Below are 25209 nucleotides of genomic sequence, written 5' to 3' on the forward strand. Positions count from 1 at the left end.
GACTCTCACTATTATGTTAGATCCTCTATGGACTGGACTTTCACTATTATGTTAGATCCACTATGGACTGGACTCTCACTATTATGTTAGATCCACTATGGACTGGACTCTCACTATTATGTTAGATCCACTATGGACATGACTCTCACTATGGACTGTTATTATTGACGGACAGGTGTCGCGGTGTGACTGCAGCCAGGCACGCACGAAAACCCTTGTCTCCAGGACAACGTCTCTGTCACTTTCACTCATTTTTCCGCTTTTCCACTAATGCAGGGGTAGGCAACCCAGAACGTTGAGCCAATTTGGAATCAAATAACACAACGCAGTCAAGCGCCATTCATATAAAACTTGCAGGCCGCACTAATATTAAACTTTCATATTAAGGTGGGGGCCGTAAAGTAATGTCTCGCGGGCCTCCTGTCTGAGACTCCTGGTTTAAACAGTGGGCTTTTTAACAATCGGGATGGTTTGTGTCGGGTTTTTCCTCAAACAAAAAACATACTAAAACCCCCAAAAAAATTCCCCCCCATCTTTTTCCATTTTCAATCTTTTTTAAAAAAAATGGTCCACTAATGGTCACTAAAGAGCTGCGGGTTGCTGACCCCCGATTTAGACCCACACATATTTTTCTCTACTCCCTCCCAGTATAGTTGTCCTTCAACTTTCAACCCCAAGTTCATCTTCTCCCGACTCAACTGATGGAGGAAACATATATTATCTCGGAAATGCAGAGCTGCCACTGAAGCGAGACCACAGTCACAGTCCCCTAAACAATCCTGCTGCCCCCACAGGAGCCGCTGCCACAACGATGGCAGCTTGCCTGAGAAAGTGAATTCCACGCTCTCTAAGTGGTGGCCAAATAAGGACTGAAGCTCACAAAGCCTCTTTGCAGGGATTTAAACATCGCCGCCGCTCTGTTTTCCTTGGAGGGAGGACAAATCCATGCAGCGCAACGACAGTGGAGAGCTTGTTCCTCTCTGGTTCTCTGGTTTGACGTTTTTAGCGGGTTATGGTTTTCCTGCGTGTTCTGTTGAACCTTCAGCAAGGTGTTAAATCAAGGGGAAGTAGAAGAACAGCCAAAGCATGGACGACATGCGTCACCGATGCACCCAGATGGGCTTAGCATCGAAGTGAAGAGGCGAGGGTTGACTTGAAAGAACCGTGCATGTTACGGCTCAGACTCCTGCCAACGGCGCTCATCCGTCTGTGCGTTCCTCGGGACACGCCCACGGCCGCATATATCCAAGGACGCGCCCTGCAGCAGCCACCACGTGCAATCATTTTCCAGCAATCAACCCCCCTGTCCTTGATGAGCGATCTGCCTTCTTAAGCCTGGACAACCTGCGATCGCTCGCCGGAGTATAGCCTTCTGTTCGAGTACAGTAAACCACGTCCTTCTTCATGTCATCCTGCTCTCGCTGTGTTTGCCCATCCGTGTTTTCTTGTGTCATCCCCGCAGTACCCTCCGTCGTCTTTAAGGTGAGCTGTGCATCTCACCTTTTTTCCCTGGATCTCCCTCTGGACTCTGACTGCCTCCCTCAATCCTTGACTTCCCCCCGCTTAGACACGGATCTTTTCTCTTCGCTCCTGCACTACGGACTTCCGTGTTATTTTGCTCTCCACAACATTTGGTAATACACACCTTAGCTAATCACACACATACCGTAGCCTCACACCACATACACTTTTGGATCTCGTCCACACTCCATTTCCTTATTTTATTTTATATTGCTTGATTATATATATATATATATATATATATATATATATATATTTGGTTAATACATATATATATAAAATACATCTTTGGACATAACACCCACCAGGGTCAGTCTGCCGTCATCTCCCCTGTTTAAACCATAACAGTGCAGACATCTCATAAATCACAAGTATCAACATTTTGTGGGTAACATTGCAACATTGGTTAAAAAAAATCCCCTGAAATGTCTGCAGGCTTTTCCTGTAAGTAAGAATATAAACTTAGCATGGACACCTTGAGAGACGTATTCATATTATTTTCCCAAGAAAAGGTTGATCGGAAGTTACGTTTCGTCTTCAAATGATCCAATGTAGGGTTGTGCGGTATAAATGATATAATGCACTGTTTTTTAACCATAGAGTTCCTTCTTTCGCAGTTTATTTGATGCATATTTATTTTTGTAATTAGCCTGACCTAAGCCTAAATAATACTCTTTGTGATTAACACATGCTTTCATGTCATTTGACAAGGTTTATCACAGGAGGCTGCTATATAGATCGTGATATAGATTTTAGGCTGTATCGCCCATTGCTAATCTTATGGGTTTTCTACAATATGGTGCATTGGACTGTGATGGCTTGCAAGAAACCATTCTACAGACTAGAGTTCACATCCCAACCGCCACAGTTGTGTGATGGCTTTGTGGTCCACAGGGAACTTGGTAATGCAGACGCACAAGAGCCCGAGGACCATGGATGAGTGGGAAAGTAGCTATTGGATCACGGTCAGGCCACAGCCAGAAACGAGCGAGCCAATCACTTACGCCGCTTCAAAATAGACCTTTGAATGAGGAACTGATGAAGATCAGATGTGCAATTGTGGTCGGCTTCGGACACAGACAGGAAACCTTCCAATCGAAAAGGCCGCAGTGGGGTTCCTTGCTGTCATAAACGCTGGGTCATTTAATCAGGCTGTCAGTAGTGGGGAAGATCCAACATTAAGAGCATTTTTTTTTTTTCAAACCAAAGCTGTGCTGATGTTCGAGACTTTAGGGTCTTACTTGTGGGAAACATACTTAATAGACCCGGAATGATGTTGTACAAACCCCGTTTCCATATGAGTTGGGAAATTGTGTTAGATGTAAATATAAACGGAATACAATGATTTGTAAATCCTTTTGAACCCATATTCAGTTGAATATGTTACAAAGACAACATATTTGATGTTCAAACTGATAAACATTTATTTATTTTTTTCAAATAATCATTAACTTTAGAATTCGATGCCAGCAACACGTGACAAAGAAGTTGGGAATAGTGGCAATAAATATTGATAAAGTTAACGAATGCTCATCAAACACTTATTTGGAACATCCCACAGGTGTGCAGGCTAATTGGGAACAGGTGGGTGCCATGATTGGGTAACAGCTTCCCGAAAAATGCTTTCACAAAAAAGGATGGGGCGTGGTACACCCCTTTGTCCACAACTGCTTGAGCAAATAGTCAAAAAGTTTAAGAACAACGTTTCACAAAGTGCAATTACAAGAAATTTAAGGATTTCCACATCTACGGTCCATAGTATCATCAAAAGGTTCAGAGAATCTGGAGAAATCACTCCACGTAAGCGGCATGGCTGGAAAACAACATAGAATGACCGTGACCTTCGATCCCTCGGACAGCACTGTATCAAAAACCGACATCAATTTCTAAAGGATATCACCACATGGGCTCAGGAACACTTCAAAAAACCAATGTCACTAAATAAAGTTTGTCGCTCCATCTGTAAGTGCAAGTTAAAGCTTCACTATATAAAGCAAAAGCCATTTATCAACAACATCCAGAAACGCTGCCGGCTTCTCTGGGCCCGAGATCATCTAAGATGGACTGATGCAAAGGGAAAAGTGTTCTGTGGTCTGACAAGTCCACATTTCAAATTGTTTTTGGAAATATTCGACATCGTGTCATCTGGACCAAAGGGGAAGCGAACCATCCAGACTGTTATCGACGCAAAGTTCAAAAGCCAGCATCTGTGATGGTATGGGGGTGCATTAGTGCCCAAGGCATGGGTAACTTACACATCTGTGAAGGCACCATTAATGCTGAAAGCTACATACAGCGTTTGCTGCCATCTAAGCGCCGTCTTTTTCATGGACGCCCCTGCTTATTTCAGCAAGACAATTCCAAGCCACATTCAGCACGTGTTACAACGGCGTGGCTTTGTAAAAAAAGGTGCGGGTACTTTCCTGTCCCGCCTGCAGTTCGGATTTGTCTCCCATCAAAAATGTGAGGCGCATTATGAAGCGTAAAATACGACAGCGGGGACCCCGGACTGTTGAACGACTGAAGCTCTACATAAAACAAGAATGGGAAAGAATTCCACTTTCAAAGCTTCAACAATTATTTTCCTCAGTTCCCAAACATTTATTGAGTGTTGTTAAAAGAAAATGTGATGTAACACAGTGGTGAACATGCCCTTTCCCAACTACTTTGAAACTTGTTGCAGCCAGAAAATTGTTAGTTAATTATTACTTTCAAAAAAATTAAATAAAGTTTATGAGTTTGAACATCAAATATCTTGTCTTTGTAGTGCATTCAATTGAATATGTGTTGAAAATGATTTGCAAATCATTGTATTCTGTTTCTATTTACATCTAACACAATTTTCTAACTCATATGGAAACGGGGTTTGTTTAATCCTCAATAGACCACTAAAAGCTCAGTCAAACAAGGATTCGAACGTAAGGATTCTTTGCAGCCCAATTCCATAAACAAATCGATTTCTGGCAAACCCTGTTAACCGCTTATTTGTCATGGAATGCTTTCACGATAAACACCATCCTAACCGCGACCTTTAGGATGCTGCGCTCGTTGAACATTTAGACCGTTTAAAGCACATGATTTGAAGCCATTCTTCCACATTTCTCTTGGGGATGTTCTCTAATGGCCAAACATGTAACCTTCCCCGAGGGGAACCCGGGTCTATAAGAGAAGACAAACAGCTGTTCTATGAGCATATGTCTTCACATTACAATGCACCAGGGAGACATGACTCTCTTATTACGGGCAAGGTGAGAAAAGGTGGCAAGTTTTCTCTAGAGGTCCTTCAGCAAATGTAGAACACCGGCAGGCTTTGCAGTACCGAGTACCAGCGCGGTAAAACTGCATTCCTTTTTCGTTGTCTAGCCCGCTAAGTGAGAGGCAGGGCACACAAGCCTCGTGACCTCTCGACCACTCATGTTTGACTGCTGCTCTTGTGCTGGCCGAAAGGTCAAAGGCGAGTAATTGCACACATCAGTGTTCTCAGGACTGAAGGAGAGGGGGGAAACTGGGACTAAAACTATGAAATAAAAAAAATGACAGTTGTCAGGATGTTGCCGAGCTTTGGGTTGACCATAGCTTTCTTGTTCAGATTCAGTTCAACGTCAAAAGAACAGGAAACCCAACAGCACACGTCAAACCTCGAGCAAAACTTAGCATTCAATCATGCAATCCCACCCATAAGGACTCTAAGAACGCTTACCTAGACCACAGCACTCTTCAAACCTCAAGCAAAACTTTGCATTCAATCATGCAATCCCACCCGTAAGGACTCCAAGAACGCTTACCTAGACCGCAGCACTCTTCAAACCTCGAGCAAAACTTTGCATTCAATCATGCAATCCCACCCGTAAGGATTCTAAGAACGCTTACCTAGACCACAGCACACTTCAAACCTCGAGCAAAACTTTGCATTCAATCATGCAATCCCACCCGTAAGGACTCTAAGAACGATTACCTAGACCACAGCACTCTTCAAACCTCGAGCAAAACTTAGCATTCAATCATGCAATCCCACCCGTAAGGATTCTAAGAACGCTTACCTAGACCACAGCACTTTTCAAACCTTGAGCAAAACTTAGCATTCAATCATGCAATCCCACCCATAAGGACTCTAAGAACGCTTACCTAGACCACAGTTCTCTTCAAACCTTGAGCAAAACTTAAAATTCAGTCATGCAATCCCACCCGTAAGGACTCTAAGAACGCTTACCTGGACCACAGCACACTTCAAACCTAGAGCAAAACTTAGCATTCAATCATGCAATCCCACCCGTAAGGATTCTAAGAACGCTTACCTAGACCACAGCACTCTTCAAAACTAGGGCAAAACTTAAAATTCAGTCATGCAATCCCACCCCTAAGGACTCTAAGAACGCTTACCTGGACCACAGCACTCTTCAAACCTAGAGCAAAACTTAGCATTCAAATATGCAATCCCACCCGTAAGGACTCCAAGAACGCTTACCTAGACCACAGCACTCTTCAGACCTAGAGCAAAACTTTGCATTCAATCATGCAATCCCACCCATAAGGACTCTAAGAACGCTTACCTAGACCACAGCACTCTTCAAACCTAGAGCAAAACTTTGCATTTAATCATGCAATCCCACCCGTAAGGACTCCAAGAACGCTTACCTAGACCACAGCACACTTCAAACCTCGAGCAAAACTTTGCATTCAATCATGCAATCCCACCCGTAAGGACTCCAAGAACGCTTACCTAGACCACAGCACTCTTCAAACCTCGAGCAAAACTTAGCATTCAATCATGCAATCCCACCCGTAAGAATTCTAAGAACGCTTACCTAGACCACAGCACTCTTCAAACCTAGAGCAAAACTTAGCATTCCATCATGCAATCCCACCCGTAAGGACTCCAAGAACGCTTACCTAGACCACAGCACTCTTCAAACCTAGAGCAAACTTAGAATTCAGTCATGCAATCCCACCCATAAGGACTCCAAGAACGCTTACCTAGACCACAGCACTCTTCAAACCTAGAGCAAAACTTAGCATTCAATCATGCAATCCCACCCGTAAGGACTCCAAGAACGCTTACCTAGACCACAGCACTCTTCAAACCTTGAGCAAAACTTTGCATTCAATCATGCAATCCCACCCATAAAGACTCTAAGAATGCTTACCTAGACCACAGCACTCTTCAAACTTCGAGCCAAACTTTGCATTCAATAATGCAATCCCACCCCTAAGGACTCTAAGAACGCTTACCTAGACCACAGTTCTCTTCAAACCTAGAGCAAACTTAGAATTCAGTCATGCAATCCCAGCCGTAATCTCTCTAAGAACGCTTACCTGGACGCTGGAGTAACTCTCACCCTGTCTTTCCCGCTCTGTCTGGTTTCTACCTCTGCATTTCCACAGCTTGCACAACGCCCACCGACCTCACCCCCCTCAGGCGAGGACGGGGGCAAGAGAGCGAGCACCAAATACATATCCCCTTGCCCTCCTCCCTAGCCACAGCTCCCGCCTTTGCTCTCAAAACACCAGCAGTAATCCCGGACGTGTGCCAGAGAGCTACTGAACACAGTGTGCAGCGTCCGACTGGACCAGGATGCGCTCCTTGTGCTTCTGGCTCAGGCTCTTCTTCTGACTGCCAAGTAGTGTCCAAACACACTATATAAGGCCAAGGAAGCGGCTCCGGGCTGCTTGGTGCCCAGAGCGAGACAGTAACTGCATCCTTGCCTCTCTGAGAACCCGTCTGTCTAATTTTCCTGTCTGCACTCCTTCTGTCTTCAGCATTGCGGAGATGTAGCAGAGAGAATAACTCTCATCGCGTCAACAGCATCATGAGACCGCATTAAAATTGGCGACGTCTGGATCGCTCACAAATACAAAGCCTGTTTCCATTTGAGTTGGGTAAATAGAGGTAAATAAAAAGAGAATACAATGATTTGCAAATCCTTTCCAACCCATATTCAATTAAATGCACTACAAAGACAAGATATTATTATTTTGCAAATAATAATTAACTTATAATTCAATGGCTGCAACATGTGCCAAAGTAGTTGGGAAAGGGCATGTTCACCACTGTGTTACATCACATTTTCTTTTAACAACACTCAATAAACGTTTGGGAACTGAGGAAACTAATTGTTGAAGCTTTGAAAGTGGAATTCTTTCCCATTCTTGTTTTATGTAGAGCTTCAGTCGTTCAACAGTCCGAGGTCTCCGCTGTCGTATTTTACGCCTCATAATGCGCCACAAATTTTCGATGGGAGACAAATCTGGACTGCAGGCGGGCCAGGAAAGTACCCGCACTCTTTTTTTACGAAGCCACGCTGTTGTAACACCTGCTGAATGTGAATTGGCATTGTCTTGCTGAAATAAGCAGGGGCGTCCATAAAAAAGACGGCGCTTTGATGGCAGCATGTGTTGTTCCAAAACCTGAATGTACCTTTCAGCATTAATGGTGCCTTCACAGATGTGTAAGTTACCCATGCCTTGGGCACTAATGCACCACCATACCATCACAGATGCTGACTTTTCAACTTTGCGTCGATCACCGTCTGGATGGTTCGTTTCCCCTTTGGTCTGAATGACAAAATGTCAACTATTTCCAAAAACAATTTGAAATGTGGACTCGTCAGACCACAGAACACTTTTCCACTTTGCTTAAGACCATCTTAGATGATCTCGGGCCCAGAGAAGCTGGCGGCGTTATTGGATGTTGTTGATAAATGGCTTTCGCTTTGCATAGTAGAGCTTTAACTTGCACTTACAGATGTAGCGACAAACTATATTTAGTGACAGTGGTTTTCTGAAGTGTTCCTGAGCCCATGTGGTGATATCCTTTAGAGATCGATGTTGGTTTTTGATACAGTGCCGTCTGAAAGATCGAAGGTCACGGTCATTTAATGTTGGTTTCTGGCCATGCCGCTTATGTGGAGTGATTTCTCTGGATTCTCTGAACCTTTTGATGATTTTACGGACCGTAGATGTTGAAATCCCTACATTTCTTGCAATTGCACTTTGAGAAACGTTGTTCTTAAACTGTTTGACTATTTATTCACGCAGTTGTGGACAAAGGGGTGTACCTCGCCCCATTCTTTCTTGTGAAAGACTGAGCATTTTTTGGGAAGCTGTTTTTATACCCAATCATGGCACCCACCTGTTCCCAATTAGCCTGCACACCTGTGGGATGTTCCAAATAAGTGTTTGATGAGCATTCCTCAACTTTATCAGTATTTATTGCCACCTTTCCCAACTTCTTTGTCACGTGTTGCTGGCATCAAATTCTAAAGTTAATGATTATTTGCAAAAAAAAAATGTTTATCAGTTTGAACATCAAATATGTTGTCTTTGTAGCATATTCAACTGAATATGGGTTGAACATTTTTTGCAAATCGTATCTCTGTATATTTGTGAAATATTTCTTCAAACTTATTATGGTTTAAATTCAAAAAAATTATTCTGGCAAATCTAGAAAAATCTTCCGAATCAAATTTAAATCTTATTTCAAATTTTTGGAATTTCTTTTAAAATTTTTGTTCTGGAAAATCTAGAAGAAATAATGATTTGTCTTTGTTAGAAATATAGCTTGGTCCAATTTGTTATATAATCTAACAAAATGCAGATTGGATTTTAACCTATTTTAATTTTTTCAAAAAGATTCGAATTAGCTACTTTTTCTCTTCTTTTTTTCGGTTGAATTTTGAATTTTAAAGAGTCGAAATTTAAGATAAACTATGTTTCAAAATTTTATTTTTATTTCTTTCCTGTTTTCTCCTCTTTTAAACCGTTCAATTAAGTGTTTTTTTCTTCATTTATTCTCTACAAAAAAACTTCCTTCAAAGGAAAAAAAATGTACGACGGAATAACAGACAGAAATACCCTTTTTTTTTATATATATATAGATTTATTTATTAAAGATAAATTGAGCAAATTGGCTATTTCTGGCAATTTATTTAAGTGTGTATCAACCTGGTAGCCCTTCGCATTAATCAGTACCCAAGAAGTAGCTCTTGGTTTCAAAAATGTTGGTGACCCCTGTTTTAGAGGTACCAAATATTATTCATTAGTATCGTGGTACTTTACGAATATCGCTATACCATACAACCCTACATTATCGTGAACCGTTGAGTTGTTGGGCTTCTGGTCAACATTGTTTTTTTAAACAATTTTCCTCATGGTGCCTTTGGCGGAGTAGTGCACTCAGTGGAATGTTGTGCAGCTGGCATGAGATCAATCCCACTCCATCCACTCTTCACAATCACCTTCCTGACTGGAAAGGAGTCCCCGGAGGGTGTTTTAGAATAAAGTGATACGGGATTGCATTGCATCACACAATGCAGAGCCCAATAATATTTGCACATCGATACTTAAACATGTCATACCATTCTCATACTTTCCATAGGTTCATGACCTCCGACAACATGCAGCCTAATTAAATGTGTCAGTCATCAAACAGCAGCCGGTTTTAATCGGTCTGTCTGCCAGAGTCGCACTGAAGGCTGTCACTATGGAGACGGGCAGTGATGCCTCTCTGGAGCGACATGTTTGCACCGGGGTAACAGACACACGTTTGTGAGGGAGGAACGGGGAGGCGGGACTTTAACAACTTCTTGAGACATCAACAAGGAAAAGTACCGTCCATATGAGGACCGGTAAACAAGTTCGGACCAAAATCATGGCAACGATACAGAAAACCATTGCATCTAATAGAGAGCCAAATGCTAGTATGTGAACATTGCTCCAAAGTCAGGATTTTTTGTTGATCTAATGAGCATACAAACGTAAACATTGACAGGTCCAAAGGCAGCAATAAATGATAAAACAAGATAAAGAAGAACTTCCCAATTCATCCCCCCCAAAAAACGCCGGGTGAACAGCTGATTATACGACTTCCGGTGTTGACGTAAGACAACCCGCGTCCCATATGTGACCAAAAGATGAAGAAATAGACTACAATACTAAGACTATAGTGGCCATTAACAGTTAGCATCTACAGCTGGGTTGCACAAAGTGCGGAACAGGGTAGAGCGGCCGTGCCAGCAATTTGAGGGTTGCAGGTTCGATCCCCGCTTCCGCCATCCCGGTCACTGCCGTTGTGTCCTTGGGCAAGACACTTTACCCACCTGCTCCCAGTGCCACCTACACTGTTTTAAATGTAACAATTAGATATTGGGTTTCACTATGTAAAGCGCTTGGAGTCACTAGAGAAAAAGCGCTATATAAATATAATTCACAAATTCACTTCATCTGGGGTCCGTGACTCGTTTGTCATCGGCCTAAAGCACATTACAAAAACAAAAAATGAGATCTCGTTTGCACCCCTGGTGTTAAAATTTATCAAAATTAGGGTGGTCCCAAAAAGGATGGATTTTTAAAATTGACTCTGTGTCGGTTTTTAAAGTGCTTCCCTTCTGGTCAACATATGAAATAACAAGTGTGTGTTAAAAAATTGAAGTGCTCCCCATGTGGCCAACATATGTAATAACAAGTGTGAGTAAGAAATTGAAATGTGCCCGCTTTGGCCAAAATTAATTGTAAAAAAAAAAAATATATATATATATATATATATATATATATATATATATATATATATATATATACATATATATATATATATATGTATATATATATATATGTATAGAGAGAGAGAGAGAGAGAGAGAGAAAGAGAGGGGGAGAGAGAGAAAGAGAGAGAGAGAGACATACTGTAATAACTAGAAGTAAATGTATAAGATTAAAAAACAACTACAAACAAAACATTCCAAAAATAAATAAAATCAACTAAAAGCAGTCTTTTTCTACCGAAGCAAAACAAAAAAATATGTATATAAAGACATACTGTAATAACTTGAAGTAAATAATAAAGATTAAAAACTAATTACAAACAAAAAAAATACAAATAAAAATGACTAAAACTACTCTTTTTCTCACAATGTGTCGACTTTTTTCTAATAAAATTGGGAACAATTTCTCATATTCTTTCTGTTGCTGTAATACCATCCATCCATTTTTCTACCGCTTATTCCCTTTAAAGTTAAGTCAAAGTACCAATGATTGTCACACTTGGGGTCACGAGGGGCGCTGGTGTTTATCTCAGCTACAATCGGGCGGAAGGCGGTGTACACCCTGGACAAGTCACCACCTATTGCAATACTATTACTTTTTTTTATGTTATTACTTTTTAATGCAAAATGGTGACATTTGTCATACAAAACTCTGCCTTGTATCACAACATTGCCAATTGTTTTGTAGTTCTTGTAAAATAATAAAAATTTTTTAGTAAAATTATGACTTTCGTCATCATTTTGCCAAGTAAAATTCCGATTATTATTATAATATTGCCAACATTTTAAAACTTTTCTTATCACATTGTTACTTTTGTTCGAGTAAAATTACGACTCTTTTCATAGAATTGCCAAAATGTTAAGCTTTTCTTGTAAAATTGCAACTGTTATTGAGTAAAATTCCAACTTTTTTCATAATATTGCACAACGGTTCAGTTTTTCTTGTAAAATTGTGACTGTTATTGACTAAAATTCCAACTTTTTTCATAACATTGCACAACGGTTCAGTTTTTCTTGGAAAATTTTAACTTGCGTTGAGTAAAAATACGACTTATATTACTGCCAAAATTTTTAGTTTTTATTGTGAAATTGTGACATTTTTCCTGTGAAATTCATACAAATGTTTTACAACAAGCTTTATTATATGTGCATAGTATGTTATATTATTAATGTTGTAAATACAAATCTTTATATATCTAGAAAGGGTGGTCCTAAAGAGGTAGGCATTTTTCCGAGATCTCAAGAATGTAAGAAATACAAGAACGCATGTGTGTGTGTGTGTGTGTGTGTGTGTGTGTGTGTGTGCATCTTCACTTCTCCCCTGTTACTGCTCTACCTTTTTCATTTTCATGCTCAGATGGTTTTGCTCTTTTTCATGCCAACATTTTTGAGCGCCGCTCATCCCCTCCTTTGAAGCCTGCTTTACTGTTTTGTTTTTTAAGTTCGAGCAACAGACAAAACTGGCAAAAGAGAGAGAGAAAAAAAGAAGAAATAGATAAAAAAAAAGATGGAAGAATGTGCATGTGCAGAGCCCATACTTTAACGACAGGTGTTGCATGATGATAAATGTGATCATTTACCACTGATGTCACTTCCTGTATACATCTAATAAATCAATGACGAATACTGTAATATTTTAAATGAAAAAGATCTTAAAAGACCCCAAAGATGGATTAATTTACTTTCTCAACGGGAGTCCAGCTTGACAACAACTGGTTCCTGCATAACTTGAATCCTAGCAATGATGCAGGAATTTAGCCGCGGGCAAACAGCGGCAACCCAGCTGATATGCTAAAGTGCTAGCTGAGCATTGGCATGTCTATCAAAACCCCATACTTCATCTGATCCATCTTAGCTCTCACACACAAATGCTCTTGTTGTGCAGGACTGTGGGCTGAAATTGGGCCTCTTGCAATATTAAAGGGTTTCTGCACTGCATTTTATGGCAAATATTGTTAGGCAGACGTCAAATTAAAGGCCTTTAAGGGGGAGGAGTATATTTACAGCTAAAATTCACTGAAAGTCAAATATTTCATATATATACAGTATATACATATATATATATATATATATATATATATATCTATATCTACATATATATATGTATATATAGATATATATATGTATATATATATATTTATATATATATATATATATATATATATATATATATATATATATATATATATATATATATATATATATATATATATATATATATATATATATATAAAATATATATATATATATCCATCCATTTTCTACCCCTTATTCCCCTTTGGGGTCGTGGGGGGCGCTGTTGCCAATCTCTGCTACAATCGGGCGGAAGGCCACCTCATCGCAGTATATATATATATATATATATATATATATATATATATATATATATATATATATACTTGTATATATATATATATATATATATATATATATATATATACTGCGATGAGGTGGCGACTTGTCCAGGGTGTACCCCGCCTTCCGCCCAATTGTAGCTGAGATAGGCGCCCCCAAAAGGGAATAAGCGGTAGAAAATGGATGGATGGATATATATATATATATATACATATACATATGTGAGAAATACTTGACTTTCAGTAAATTCTAGCTATATATATATATATATATATACATATATATATTTATTTTATTATTATATTGTCATGCTCTGTGGTCATGTTTTGTTTGGCTATGTTCTGTTGGTTTTTGGACTCTTTAAGTTCCTGTTTGCGCTTCCTGGTTTGTTTTGTCACCATGACGACTCAATGGTTTCACCTGACTCATTTGGACTGACGCACCTGTCACTAATCAGGAAGAGAACATTTAAGCCTGCAGTTGCCAGGTAGTCGGCGGGCGACATTGACATTGTTGCTACTCGTGACATTATCATGCTCTGTTTATTCATGTTCATAGTTCATGCTGCTCTGCTCACGTCACCGTAAGTGCTTTTGTTTATGACCACAGTTCAGGCTATGTGTTGTTTGGTGCCTCCACTGTGAGCGCCTTTTGTTGGTACCCTCTTGCAGCTTTTACAAGTTATGGAAAAAAATGCCAACATGGCACTGCCATATTTACTGTTGAAGTCACAAAATGCATTTTTTTTTCTTTTTTAACATGCCTCCCTGAGAGAGCATGAAGAGGTTGAGGTGGGCGGAGTTTTGGGGGGTGGCTATGGGGTGTATATTGTAGTGTCCCGGAAGAGTTAGTGCTCCACGGGGGGCTGGGTATTTGTTCTGTTGTGCTTGTGTTGTGTTACGGTTTGCAGATATTCTCCCGAAATGTGTTTGTCATTCTTGTTTGATGTGGGTGCACAGTGTGGCGCATATTTCTAACAGTGTTAAAGTTGTTTACACGACCACCCTCAGTGTGACCTGTATGGCTGTTGACCAAGTATGCGTTGCATTCACTTGTGTGTGCGAAAAGCTGTAGATATTATGTGGTTGGGCAGTGCCTTTAAGGTTTATTGGCCCTCTGTACTTCTCCCTACGTCCGTACATTGAAGCGTCCCAGAAGAGTTAGTGCTGCAAGGGGTTCTGGGTATTGTTTGTGTTGTGTTATGTTTGCCGATGTTCTCCGGCGGGGTTGAGGTGGGGAGGGTAGCAGGGGGGGAGGAGGGTATATTGTAGCGTCCCGGAAGAGTTAGTGCTGCAAGGAGTTCTGGGTATTTGTTCGCGTTATGTTGTGTAACGGTTGCGGATGTTCTCCCGAAATGTGTTTGTCATTGTTGATTGGTGTGGGCGCATATTTGTAACAGTGTTAAAGTTGTTTACACGACCACACTCAGTGTGACCTGTATGGCTGTTGACCAAGTATGCATGCATTCACTTGTGTGTGCGAAAAGCCGTAGATATCATGTGACTGGGCCGGCACGCAAAGGCAGTGCCTTTAAGGTTTATTGGCCCTCAGTACACCTCCCTACATCCGTGTACACAGCTGTGTTTTGAAGAGGTCATATATTTTACTTTTGAAACCGATACCGATAATCTTGAAACCGATAATTTCCTATATTACATTTTAAAGCATTTATCAGCCGATAATACCGGCAGTCTGATATTATCGGACATCTTTAGTCACGGGTGTCTTGAATTTCCAATAATTTCTACAACTCAGATTTTTTGGTGATAGAGTGATTAGAGCACATACTTGTTGGTCACAAAAAAACATATTGTGTATATTGTAGCGTCCTGGAAGAGTTAGTGCTGCAAGGGGATCTGTTTTTTTTTCTGTTGTGCTTATGTTATGTTACCATTGCGGATGTTCTCCCGAAATGTGTTTGTCATTCTTGTTTGGTGTGGGTTCACAGTGTGGCGCATATTTGTAACAGTGTTAAAGTTGTTTACACGGCCACCCTCAGTGTGACCTGTATGGCTGTTGACCAAGTATGCCTTGCATTCACTTGTGTGTGCAAAAAGCCGTAGATATTATGTGATTGGGCAGTGCCTTTAAGGTTTATTGGCCCTCTGTACTTCTCCCTACGTCCGTGTACACAGCGGTGTTTTAAAATATCATATATTTTACTTTCTGAAACGGATACTGATCATTTCAGATATTACATTTTTAAGCATTTCTCGGCCGATATTATCGGACATCTCTAGTCATGGCTGTCTTGAGTTTCCAATAATTTCTACAACTCTTATTTTTTGGTGATAGTGATTGGAGCACATACTTGTTGGTCACAAAAAAACGTTCATGAAGTTTGGTTCTTTTAAGAATTTATTTCGGGTCTATTGAAAACGTGAATATGAGCAAAATAAGACCACCAGGATAGGAAATGATACACAAGACAGGGTAATAATTACCAAAGTCCAAACTGTCAAATTTTCAGTTGAAGACGCCTGCTAACACTTTGGGCTTTTAATGGCAATCACGTCATCTTTTTAAGGTCACAGATATTCCCGATGAAATTGGACTGGCATATAGATTTTGGTTGGCAGATTCTGTCACTCACTGTTAAGAATATCTTCGTGCTAATGTGCGCAAAAAGGGGAATTCTGATGTCTGAAGACAACGTCACAGTGATTAGCAGGCTGGCAGAAACAAGTACACTGTTTAGGCAGCTCCTGGTGCTAAATGAACTCTTAACATGTTTGGTAACAGCTGAACTTTTATGCATTATTTATAGAATTTCTACCATTAAAAAAAAAAAGTGTGCCAGGCTGGAAAAGTGGCCCCGCTGTGGCCCTCTTTGTCAATATTGTATATTATCCAAATAAATGTGCAAAGTAGAAACTACTGCAGCAAGACAAGGATATACAAACCCCGTTTCCATATGAGTTGGGAAATTGTGTTAAATGTAAATATAAACGGAATACAATGATTTACAAGTAATTTTGAACCCATATTCAATTTTTTGCAATACAAAGACAAGATATTTGATGTTCAAACTCATAAACTTCTATTTTTTGTTTTTGCAAATAATAACTTAGTATTTCATGGCTGCAACACGTGCCAAAGTAGTTTGGAAAGGGCATGTTCACCACTGTTTTACATCACCTTTTCTTTTAACAACACTCAATAAATGTTTGGGAACTGAGGGAACTAATTGTTGAAGCTTTGAAAGTGGAATTCTTTCCCATTCTTGTTTTATGTAGAGCTTCAGTTGTTTAACAGTCCGGGGTCTCCGCTGTCGTATTTTACGCTTCATAACTGCACCACACATTTTCGATGGGAGACAGGTCTGGACTGCAGGCGGGCGCCTGGAAAGCACCCGCACTCTTTTTTTACGTCCATCTTAGACGATCTCGGGCCCAGAGAAGCCGGCAGCGTTTCTGGATGTTGTTGATAAATGGCTTTCGCTTTGCATAGTAGAGCTTTAACTTGCACTTACAGATGTAGCGACGAACTGTATTTAGTGACAGTGGTTTTCTGAAGTGTTCCTGAGCCCATGTGGTGATATCCTAGAGATTGATGTCGGTTTTTTGATACAGTGCCGTCTGAGGGATCGAAGGTCACGGTCATCCAATGTTGGTTTTCGGCCTTGCCGCTTACGTGGAGTGATTTCTCCAGATTCTCTGAACCTTTCGATGATATTACGGACCGTAGATGTTGAAATCCCTAAATTTCTTGCAATTGCACTTTGAGAAACGTTGTTGTTAAACTGTTTGACTATTTGCTCACGCAGTTGTGGACAAAGGGGTGTACCTCGCCCCATCCTTTTTTCTAAAAGAATGAGTATTTTTTGGGAAGCTTTTTTTATACCCAATCATGGCATCCACCTGTTCCCAATTAGCCTGCACACCTGTGGGATGTTCCAAATAAATGTTTGATGAGCATTCCTCAACTTTATCAGTATTTATTGCCACCTTTCCCAACTTCTTTATCACGAGTTGCTGGCATCAAATTCTAAAGTTAATGATTATTTGCAAAAAAAAAATGTTTATCAGTTTGAATATCAAATATTCTGTCTTTGTAGCATATTCTAACTTATAATAATAATAATTCACCCCTGTACAATATCCTGCCCTAATGCCCTACTGTGCAATACTACCCTTCGAGTGCAATACATCCGACACTGATTGTTATTTATTACTTCGGTACTCTTGTCTTGTTCTGTATATTGTACGGTATTTTGTGTTTCTATAGTGTTTTGTATATTGTACAGCAGGGGCGCTCACACTTTTTCTGCAGGCGAGCTACTTTTCAATTGACCAAGTCGAGGAGATCTACCTCATTCCTATTTATAATTTATATTTATTTATTTATGAAAGAGACATTTTTGTTAACAAGTTAATGGTGTTTAATGATAATACAAGCATGTTTAACACACATAGATTCCTTTCTTTCATGAAGACAATATAAGTTGGTGTATTACCTGATTCTGATGACTTGCATTGATTGGAATTAGACAGTGGTGCTGATAACGTCCACATTTTCAAATGGAGGAAAAAAAAAAGTCCTCCTTTCTGTCCAATACCACATGAAAGTGGTTGGATTTGGCATCTCATTTGTCCAACTTGCATACTCGTTTTTAAACACTTTGTTATGAGAGTAGCATATGTGTGTGGCCCTTTAATGTCTGGCAGCAGGTGAGTGACGTCAGTGACTGTGCGGGTGGGCAAGCAAGTGAGAAAGCGGTCGCTGAGGGCGGGGGAGAAATACATTGGCATCAAACTCCGTAGCTTGCTAGCTTTTGCACGCTAGTTTTCTGAGACTCTTATTTTGTTAGCACAGGCAGGATGAAACAGGTCTTTTATGGTGAAGACAGGAACTGTGCAGTCGGTCTTTAGAGTTTTGACAGTAGGTACGGAGTCTCTAGAAATAAAATGTGTTTCTCTGCGTCCGCCCTGTTAGTGATTTTTTTCTTAAATATGAGCTCGCAGCAGCCAGCGTCATCTCACAAGATCCTCGGGTGCCGAGAATGTCAAACAACTGACGAAAGTGAAGTCTTGGTATGATTGATGATTGCTCATTTTTATGTCTATTTTTTAATGCCTGGCTTGAGATCGACTGACACACCCTCTGAGATCGACCAGTCGATCGCGATCGACGTAATGGGCACCCCTGATGTACAGGATTGCTTATTATTTTTATTGGAGAGTAGACCGTTCATTCCAATTGTTAGTTTTTCCTTTACTACCCCATATTTGTTCCCACTAACGCACCTTAAATTAGAGTCCTTAATCTCATTATATGCAAATATAATGACAATAAAGTCCATTATATTCTGTTCTATTCAACTGAATATGGGTTGAAAATGATTTGCAAAATCATTGTATTCTGTTTATATTTACATCCAACACAATTCCCCAACTCATATGGAAACGGGGTTTGTTTATTATCCAAATAAATGTGTTTTCAGTGCAAAGTAGAAACTGCTGCAGGATCTAGAAACAGTATTTTAGGACACAAGCCAGAGGAGAACAACTACGCTTTGGAAACATCCAGACAGCCACTTCCTCGGCACCCACACAAGCCACTACGCCTTCAATCACAGAGAAAACTACCACAGCGTCATTTCAAAACAGCAAAAAAAAACTAGAGGGATTCAGATTTGTTGGCACTGACTGAGAGATGCAGTGATATTTGCGTGACACAGCACACATAATTCACACAAGAGTTGTAAATATTCTTAATAGGAATTTACTGTCCTGAACTTTGATGCACTCGTGCTTTGTCACCAACAACACAAAGCTTACATTTATAAAACAGTAAATTGATCTACTGGATTGCTTTTAGCATTTTAAGACAGTGTTTTTCCACCACCAGAGTGCCGTAAGATACAATTTCACCTATTCGGGTTCAAAATATTTTTTGCAAACCAGTAATAATAGTCTGCAAATGATATGTCGGTGTAGTCAAGAGCTCGACAGAGTAACCGTGTAATACTCTTCCATGTCAGTAGGTGGCAGCTGGTAGCTGATTGCTTTGTAGATGTCAGAAACAGCGGGAGGCAGCGTGCAGGTAAAAAAAAAGGTATCTAATGCTTAAACCGGAAATAAACAAAAGGCGAGTGCCCCTAAGACAGGGGTCTCAGACACGCGGGCCACAAGACGTTATTTTGCGGCCCCCACCTTTTTTTTTTTTTTAAAGAGAAAAAAAAAGGATGACAAAGGGGGAAATTGTGGGGATAAGAGGGGGCTTTGGACAGAGAGACAAAAACAACAGCAAATACAACAATAGAACAACACCAGCACATACAATATGTACAAATATGATCGTAAAAGTGATCGCAAATAAGCAGTTAGCGAAATAAATAATAATATAGTAATGACAATGAGCATTTTTAGGGTGAGAAGCTCTGACATCCGGGAGGAGCTCAAAGTAAAGCCGTTGCTTCTCCACATGGAGAGGAGCCAGATGAGGTGGTTTAGGCATCTGGTCAGGATGCCACCCGAGCGCCTCCCTTAGGAAGTGTTTCGGGCACGTCCGACCGGTAGGAGGCCACGGGGAAGACCCAGGACACGTTGGGAAGACTATGTCGGGTTCTCCCAGGATGAGCTGGACGAAGTGGCTGGGGACAGTAAAGTCTGGGCTTCCCTGCTTAGGCTGCTGCCCCCGCGACCCGACCTCGGATAAGCGGAAGAAGATGGATGGATGGGTTTCGTTTTTTATCGTTTTCCGATTTTTCCAACGTAAAAAATGTGCCTTAGCTCAAAAAAAGGTTGAAAAACACTGTTCTAATACACGCAATGTATCAGTGACACTGTTCAGTTTTTTCTGTATGCAATAAATATATTTTCGTTTTCTACTTAACAGTTTTTTAGAACCTATTAAATCTTAAATGAGACTTTATTAGGTATTTAATGTTAGGCTTGACACACATGTTGGCCAAATCAAAGCCTCTTGACACCCTCATTCAGATCATTATAGGTGCCATTAAATCGTCATAAACAGCATTAAACATCCCGATTGGGTGGGATGTTAAAGCCTCTAATAAACATAAAGATTCAAATCCCGCCTGGTGACATATTTACTGTTACAACGTCAGCGGTGGAATATAAAACCAGAGTTTAGTTAAAGGCCGATCTCTTTTGAAACATCCTGGGTTCAACATCAGTCACCACAAACGACGTCTCCTGGTTTTTGCCGCGTTTTTTCCAGCACTTAGCCTGAATTCCTGCAGCGATATTTGAGTGGAAGGGGGCAAGCGACGAGGATGCTTCGGGTTGAGAATGAGGGCAGGCTGAGAAGAGATGAGAGTGACGACAATGTTCAACATCACTCCTGACCAAGGAAAACCACTAAGAGCAGACTCTGCTCTTCAAGCCATCATTTTATCCTCCTCTTTCATTTCTTCCTCATCTTTCTCGTTTCCACGGCACACTGGGATCATGTTAGAGAAGGAAAGCAATGAAGCAGACACTAAAAAAAAAAAAAATTAATGTGTCTGAAATTCTATATTGTAAGTCCTGGCTTAGAATTTAAAATTTTTAAGGTCAATGCAAGTGTTGCCTTAACTAAGGACTCATATTTTAGGGCACCAAGTAAAATATTATTTTCTTTCCAGGCAAAGGCTCCAATGCATGCATGCATACATAAAGACATTTTTTTTATTCATTATTAATATAAACTTGTCAGCTTTTTGTCATTTCATGATGCCGTTATCTCTATTTTTACCTTTGGATTGAGGGAAGTATTTTTTGTAATTATTTCTATTTTAAGTTATGTAAAAACCCTGTTTTCATATGAGTTAGATGTAAATATAAACGGAATACAATGATTTGCAAATCATTTTCAACCCATATTCAATTGAATGCGCTACAAAGACAAGATATTTGGTGTTCAAACTTTTAGCAAATAATAATTAACTTAGAATTTCATGGCTGCAACACGTGCCAAAGTAGTTGGGAAAGGGCATGTTCACCACTGTGTTACATCACTTTTTCTTTTAACAACACTCAATAAACGTTTGGGAACTGAGGAAACTAATTGTTTAAGCTTTGAAAGTGGAATTCTTTCCCATTCGTGTTTTATGTAGAGCATGGGTGTCAAACTCTTGGCCCTTGAGGCAATATCAAATTAATATTAGAGCTGGCCCGCTGCTGTAACACCGCATTCACCGCTTATACTCTTACTTCCCAACCCTCCCGATTTCCCCGGGAGACTCCCGAAGTTCAGTGCCCCTCCCAAATTTCATCCGGGACAACAATATTTGGGGTGGGCTTTAAAGGCACTCCCTTTGGCGGTCTCTAAAACCTGTCCCCACGTCCGCTTTTCCTCCATACAAACAGCGTGCCGGCCCAGTCACATAATACATGCGGCTTATACACACACACAAGTGAACGCAAGGCATACTTGGTCAACAGCCATACAGGTCACGCTGGGGGTGGCCGTATAAACAACTTTAACACTGTTACAAATATGCGCCACACTGTGAACCCACACCAAACAAGAATGACACGTTTCGGGAGAACATCGGCAGCGTAACACAACATAAACACAACAGAACAAATACCCAGAACGCCTTGCAGCACTAACTCTTCCGGGACGCTACAATATACACCCCCCGCTATCACCAAACCCCGTCCACCTCAACCCCACCGCCTAAAAGAGGCATTTAATTTTTATTTAAATTTTATTTGATATGGCATTGATATTTTTTAATTATTATTATTATTTGAAACTCGATTTTACATGTCACTATAAAGTTATATAAGCCTTGCTTGTTCAATATTCAATGCAAAACTTGTTAGGGTCCCTATTAAAAGGTTAATTTGTTCAACTTTGGCCCGCGGCTTTGTTCTGTTTTAAATTTTGGCCCACTCTGTATTTGAGTTTGACACCCGTGATGTAGAGCTTTGGTCGTTCAACAGTCCGGGGTCTCCACTGTTGTATTTTACGCTTCATAATGACAGATTTTCTCCCAAAATGTGTTTGTCATTCTTGTTTGGTGTGGGTTCTCAGTGTGGCACATATTTGTAACAGTGTTAAAGTTGTTTATACAGCCACCCTCAAGTGTCACATGTATGGCTGTTGACCAAGTATGCAATGCATTTACTTATGAGTGTGTATGAGGCGCTTACATTATGAAGCTGTTTGTATGGAGGATAAGAGGACGTGATGACAGGTTTTAGAGAACGTTAAAGGCAGTGCCTTTAAGGCACGGCCCCCAATATTGTTGTCCGGGTGGAAATCGGGAGATATTCGGGAGAATGGTTGCCCAGGGAGATTTTCGGGAGGGGCACTGAACTTCTGAAGACTCCCGGGAAAATCGGGAGGGTTGGCAAGTATGAATATTAGCGGTGAATGCGGTGTTACAGCGGCACAGCCACTGTATAATACCGGTGAGCAAGCTCTAATGTTAATTTGATATTACCTCAAGGGCCAAATGAAATTACATGGCGGGCCAAATTTGGCCCGCGGGCCAGAGTTTGACACCCATGGTCTGGATGATTCGCTTCCCCTTTGGTCCGAATGACACGATGTGGACTCATCAGACAACAGAACACTTTTACACTTTGCATCAGTCCATCTTTGATCATCTCGGGCCCAGAAAAGCCGGCGGCGTTTCTGGATGTTGTTGATAAATGGCTTTCGCTTTGCATAGTAGAGCTTCAACTTGCACTTACAGATGTAGCAAAAAACTGTATTTAGTGACAGTGGTTTTCTGAAGTTTTCCTGAGCCCATGTGGTGATATCCTTTAGAGATTAATGTCGGTTTTTGATACAGTGCCGTCTGAGGGATCGCAGGTCACGGTCATTCAATGTTGGTTTCCGGCCATGCCGCTTACTCGGAGTGATTTCTTCAGATTCTCTGAACCTTTTGATGATATTACGGACTGTGGTTGTGGAAATCCCAAAATTTCTTGCAATTGCACTTTGAGAGACGTTGTTCTTAAACTGTTAGACTATTTGCTCACGCAGTTGTGGACAAAGGGGTGTACCTCGCCCCATCCTTTCTTGTGAAAGACTGAGCATTTTCTGGGAAGCTGTTTTTATACCCAATCATGGCACCCACCTGTTCCCAATTAGCCTGCACACCTGTGGGATGTTCCAAATAAGTGTTTGATGAGCATTCCTCAACTTTATCAGTATTTATTGCCACCTTTCCCAACTTCTTTGTCACGTGTTGCTGGCATCAAATTCTAAAGTTAATGATAATTTGCAAAAAAAAAAAAATGTTTATCAGTTTGAACATCAAATATGTTGTCTTTGTAGCATATTCAACTGAATATGGGTTGAAAATGATTTGCAAATTATTGTATTCCGTTTATATTTACATCCAACACAATTTCCCAACTTATATGGAAATGGGGTTTGTATGTTGTATTGTTGATGCTCACTTTTCCAAGGCTTGTGAATAATGAAGAAGAGCTGTGTTGTTGTGGCTCATGGGGTTGTGCTTCAGGGGCTGCTGTCGGCGTGTTAAAGTTGGCAATAAAGTTTAAAAAGAGCGTCAGACTCTGAGTGCCTACTTACAAGACATTACTTGCACAACATTACCTCTCGTTAACCCTTTGTTGCAGGTGGCTGAGTCGGCATTTTCTTGGCACCGACGACTACAGTTTCATTTTGTCTGGTTAGTACCGCTTACGTTGAACGCTATGCATCAAAATTCAGTTCATTAACTGCACTAGTTTTCACTACCAATTCTTATTCTAAAGTGTTGTCTTGGTTTCATAATGTCCAAAAGAAACATGATGAAGAGGACTTTTCAAATATTATAATATATTTGAAGCGGGATATCTACAAAACCCAAAACCAATGAAGTTGGCACGTTATGTACTTGGTAAATATAAACAGAATTCAATGATTTGTAAATCCTTTTTAACTTATATTCAACTGAATAGACTGCAAAGACAAGATATTTAATGTCCCAACCCAGAAAGTTCATAATTTTTTCTGGGGAAATAATCATTAACTTAGAATTTGCAAAAAATATTGGCACAGGGGCATTTTTACCACTGTGTTACATGGCCTTTCCTTTTAACAACACTCAGTAAACATTTTGGAACAGTGGAGACCGATTTGTTGTGGTATTTTAGGCTTCATATTGCGCCACACATTTTCAATGGGAGACAGGTCTGGACTACAGGCAGGCCAGTCTAGTACCTGCACTTTTTTACTAAGTAGCCACGCTGTTGTAACACATGGCTTGGCATTGTCTTGCTGAAATAAGCAGGGGCGTCCATGATAACGTTACTTAGATGGCAACGTATGTTGCTGTAAAACCTGTATGTACCTTTCAGCATTAATGGTGCCTTCACATGCCTTGGGCACTAATACAACCCCATACTATCACAGATTCTGGCCTTTGAACTTCGCGCCTAGACCAATCCGGATAGTTATCTCTTTGGTCCGGATGACACGATGTCCACAGTTTCCAAAAACAATTTGAAATGCGGACTCGTCAGACCAGAGAACACTCTTACACTTTGCATCGGTCCATCTTAGGTGAGCTCTGGCCCAGCGAAGCTGGCGGCATTTCTGGGTGTTGTTGATAAATGGCTTTCGCTATGCATAGTAGAGTTTGAACTTGCACTTACAGATGTAGCGACAAACTGTAGTTACTGACAGTTCTTTTTTTAATCCAATCCACTTTATTTATATAGCACATTTAAACAACAATAACGTTTCCAAAGTGCTGCACAGCCATGTTAAAAACAATATTATGCTCCACCAATGACTGAATAAAAACAAAAAATAAATGAATATAAAACCAATATAAAAACAAATATGATTTAAAAACAATTTTAAAGGGTAAAATCAATTAA

The 25209-nt window shown here is 40.4% G+C and overlaps 1 protein-coding gene across 6 annotated transcripts in view; it reads right to left on the reverse strand.

Moving 5' to 3' along the window:
- Positions 1 to 25209, reverse strand: part of tns1a (tensin 1a) — a 243707-nt gene that overhangs the window by 85529 nt on the left and 132969 nt on the right. The window contains exon 1 of one of the 6 annotated variants that reach the window (XM_061889477.1): positions 6835 to 7127. The exons of 4 other annotated variants lie outside the window; for them this stretch is intronic. The gene's annotated coding sequence lies outside the window, so the exon portion shown is untranslated. Of the gene's footprint in view, positions 1 to 6326; positions 6350 to 6834; positions 7128 to 25209 lie in introns of those variants that run through there. One more of the 6 variants, XM_061889478.1, reaches the window with a different exon arrangement.

Source organism: Nerophis ophidion, linkage group LG27, assembly GCF_033978795.1.
Source record: "Nerophis ophidion isolate RoL-2023_Sa linkage group LG27, RoL_Noph_v1.0, whole genome shotgun sequence".
In the NCBI taxonomy this organism is placed as follows: domain Eukaryota; kingdom Metazoa; phylum Chordata; class Actinopteri; order Syngnathiformes; family Syngnathidae; genus Nerophis; species Nerophis ophidion.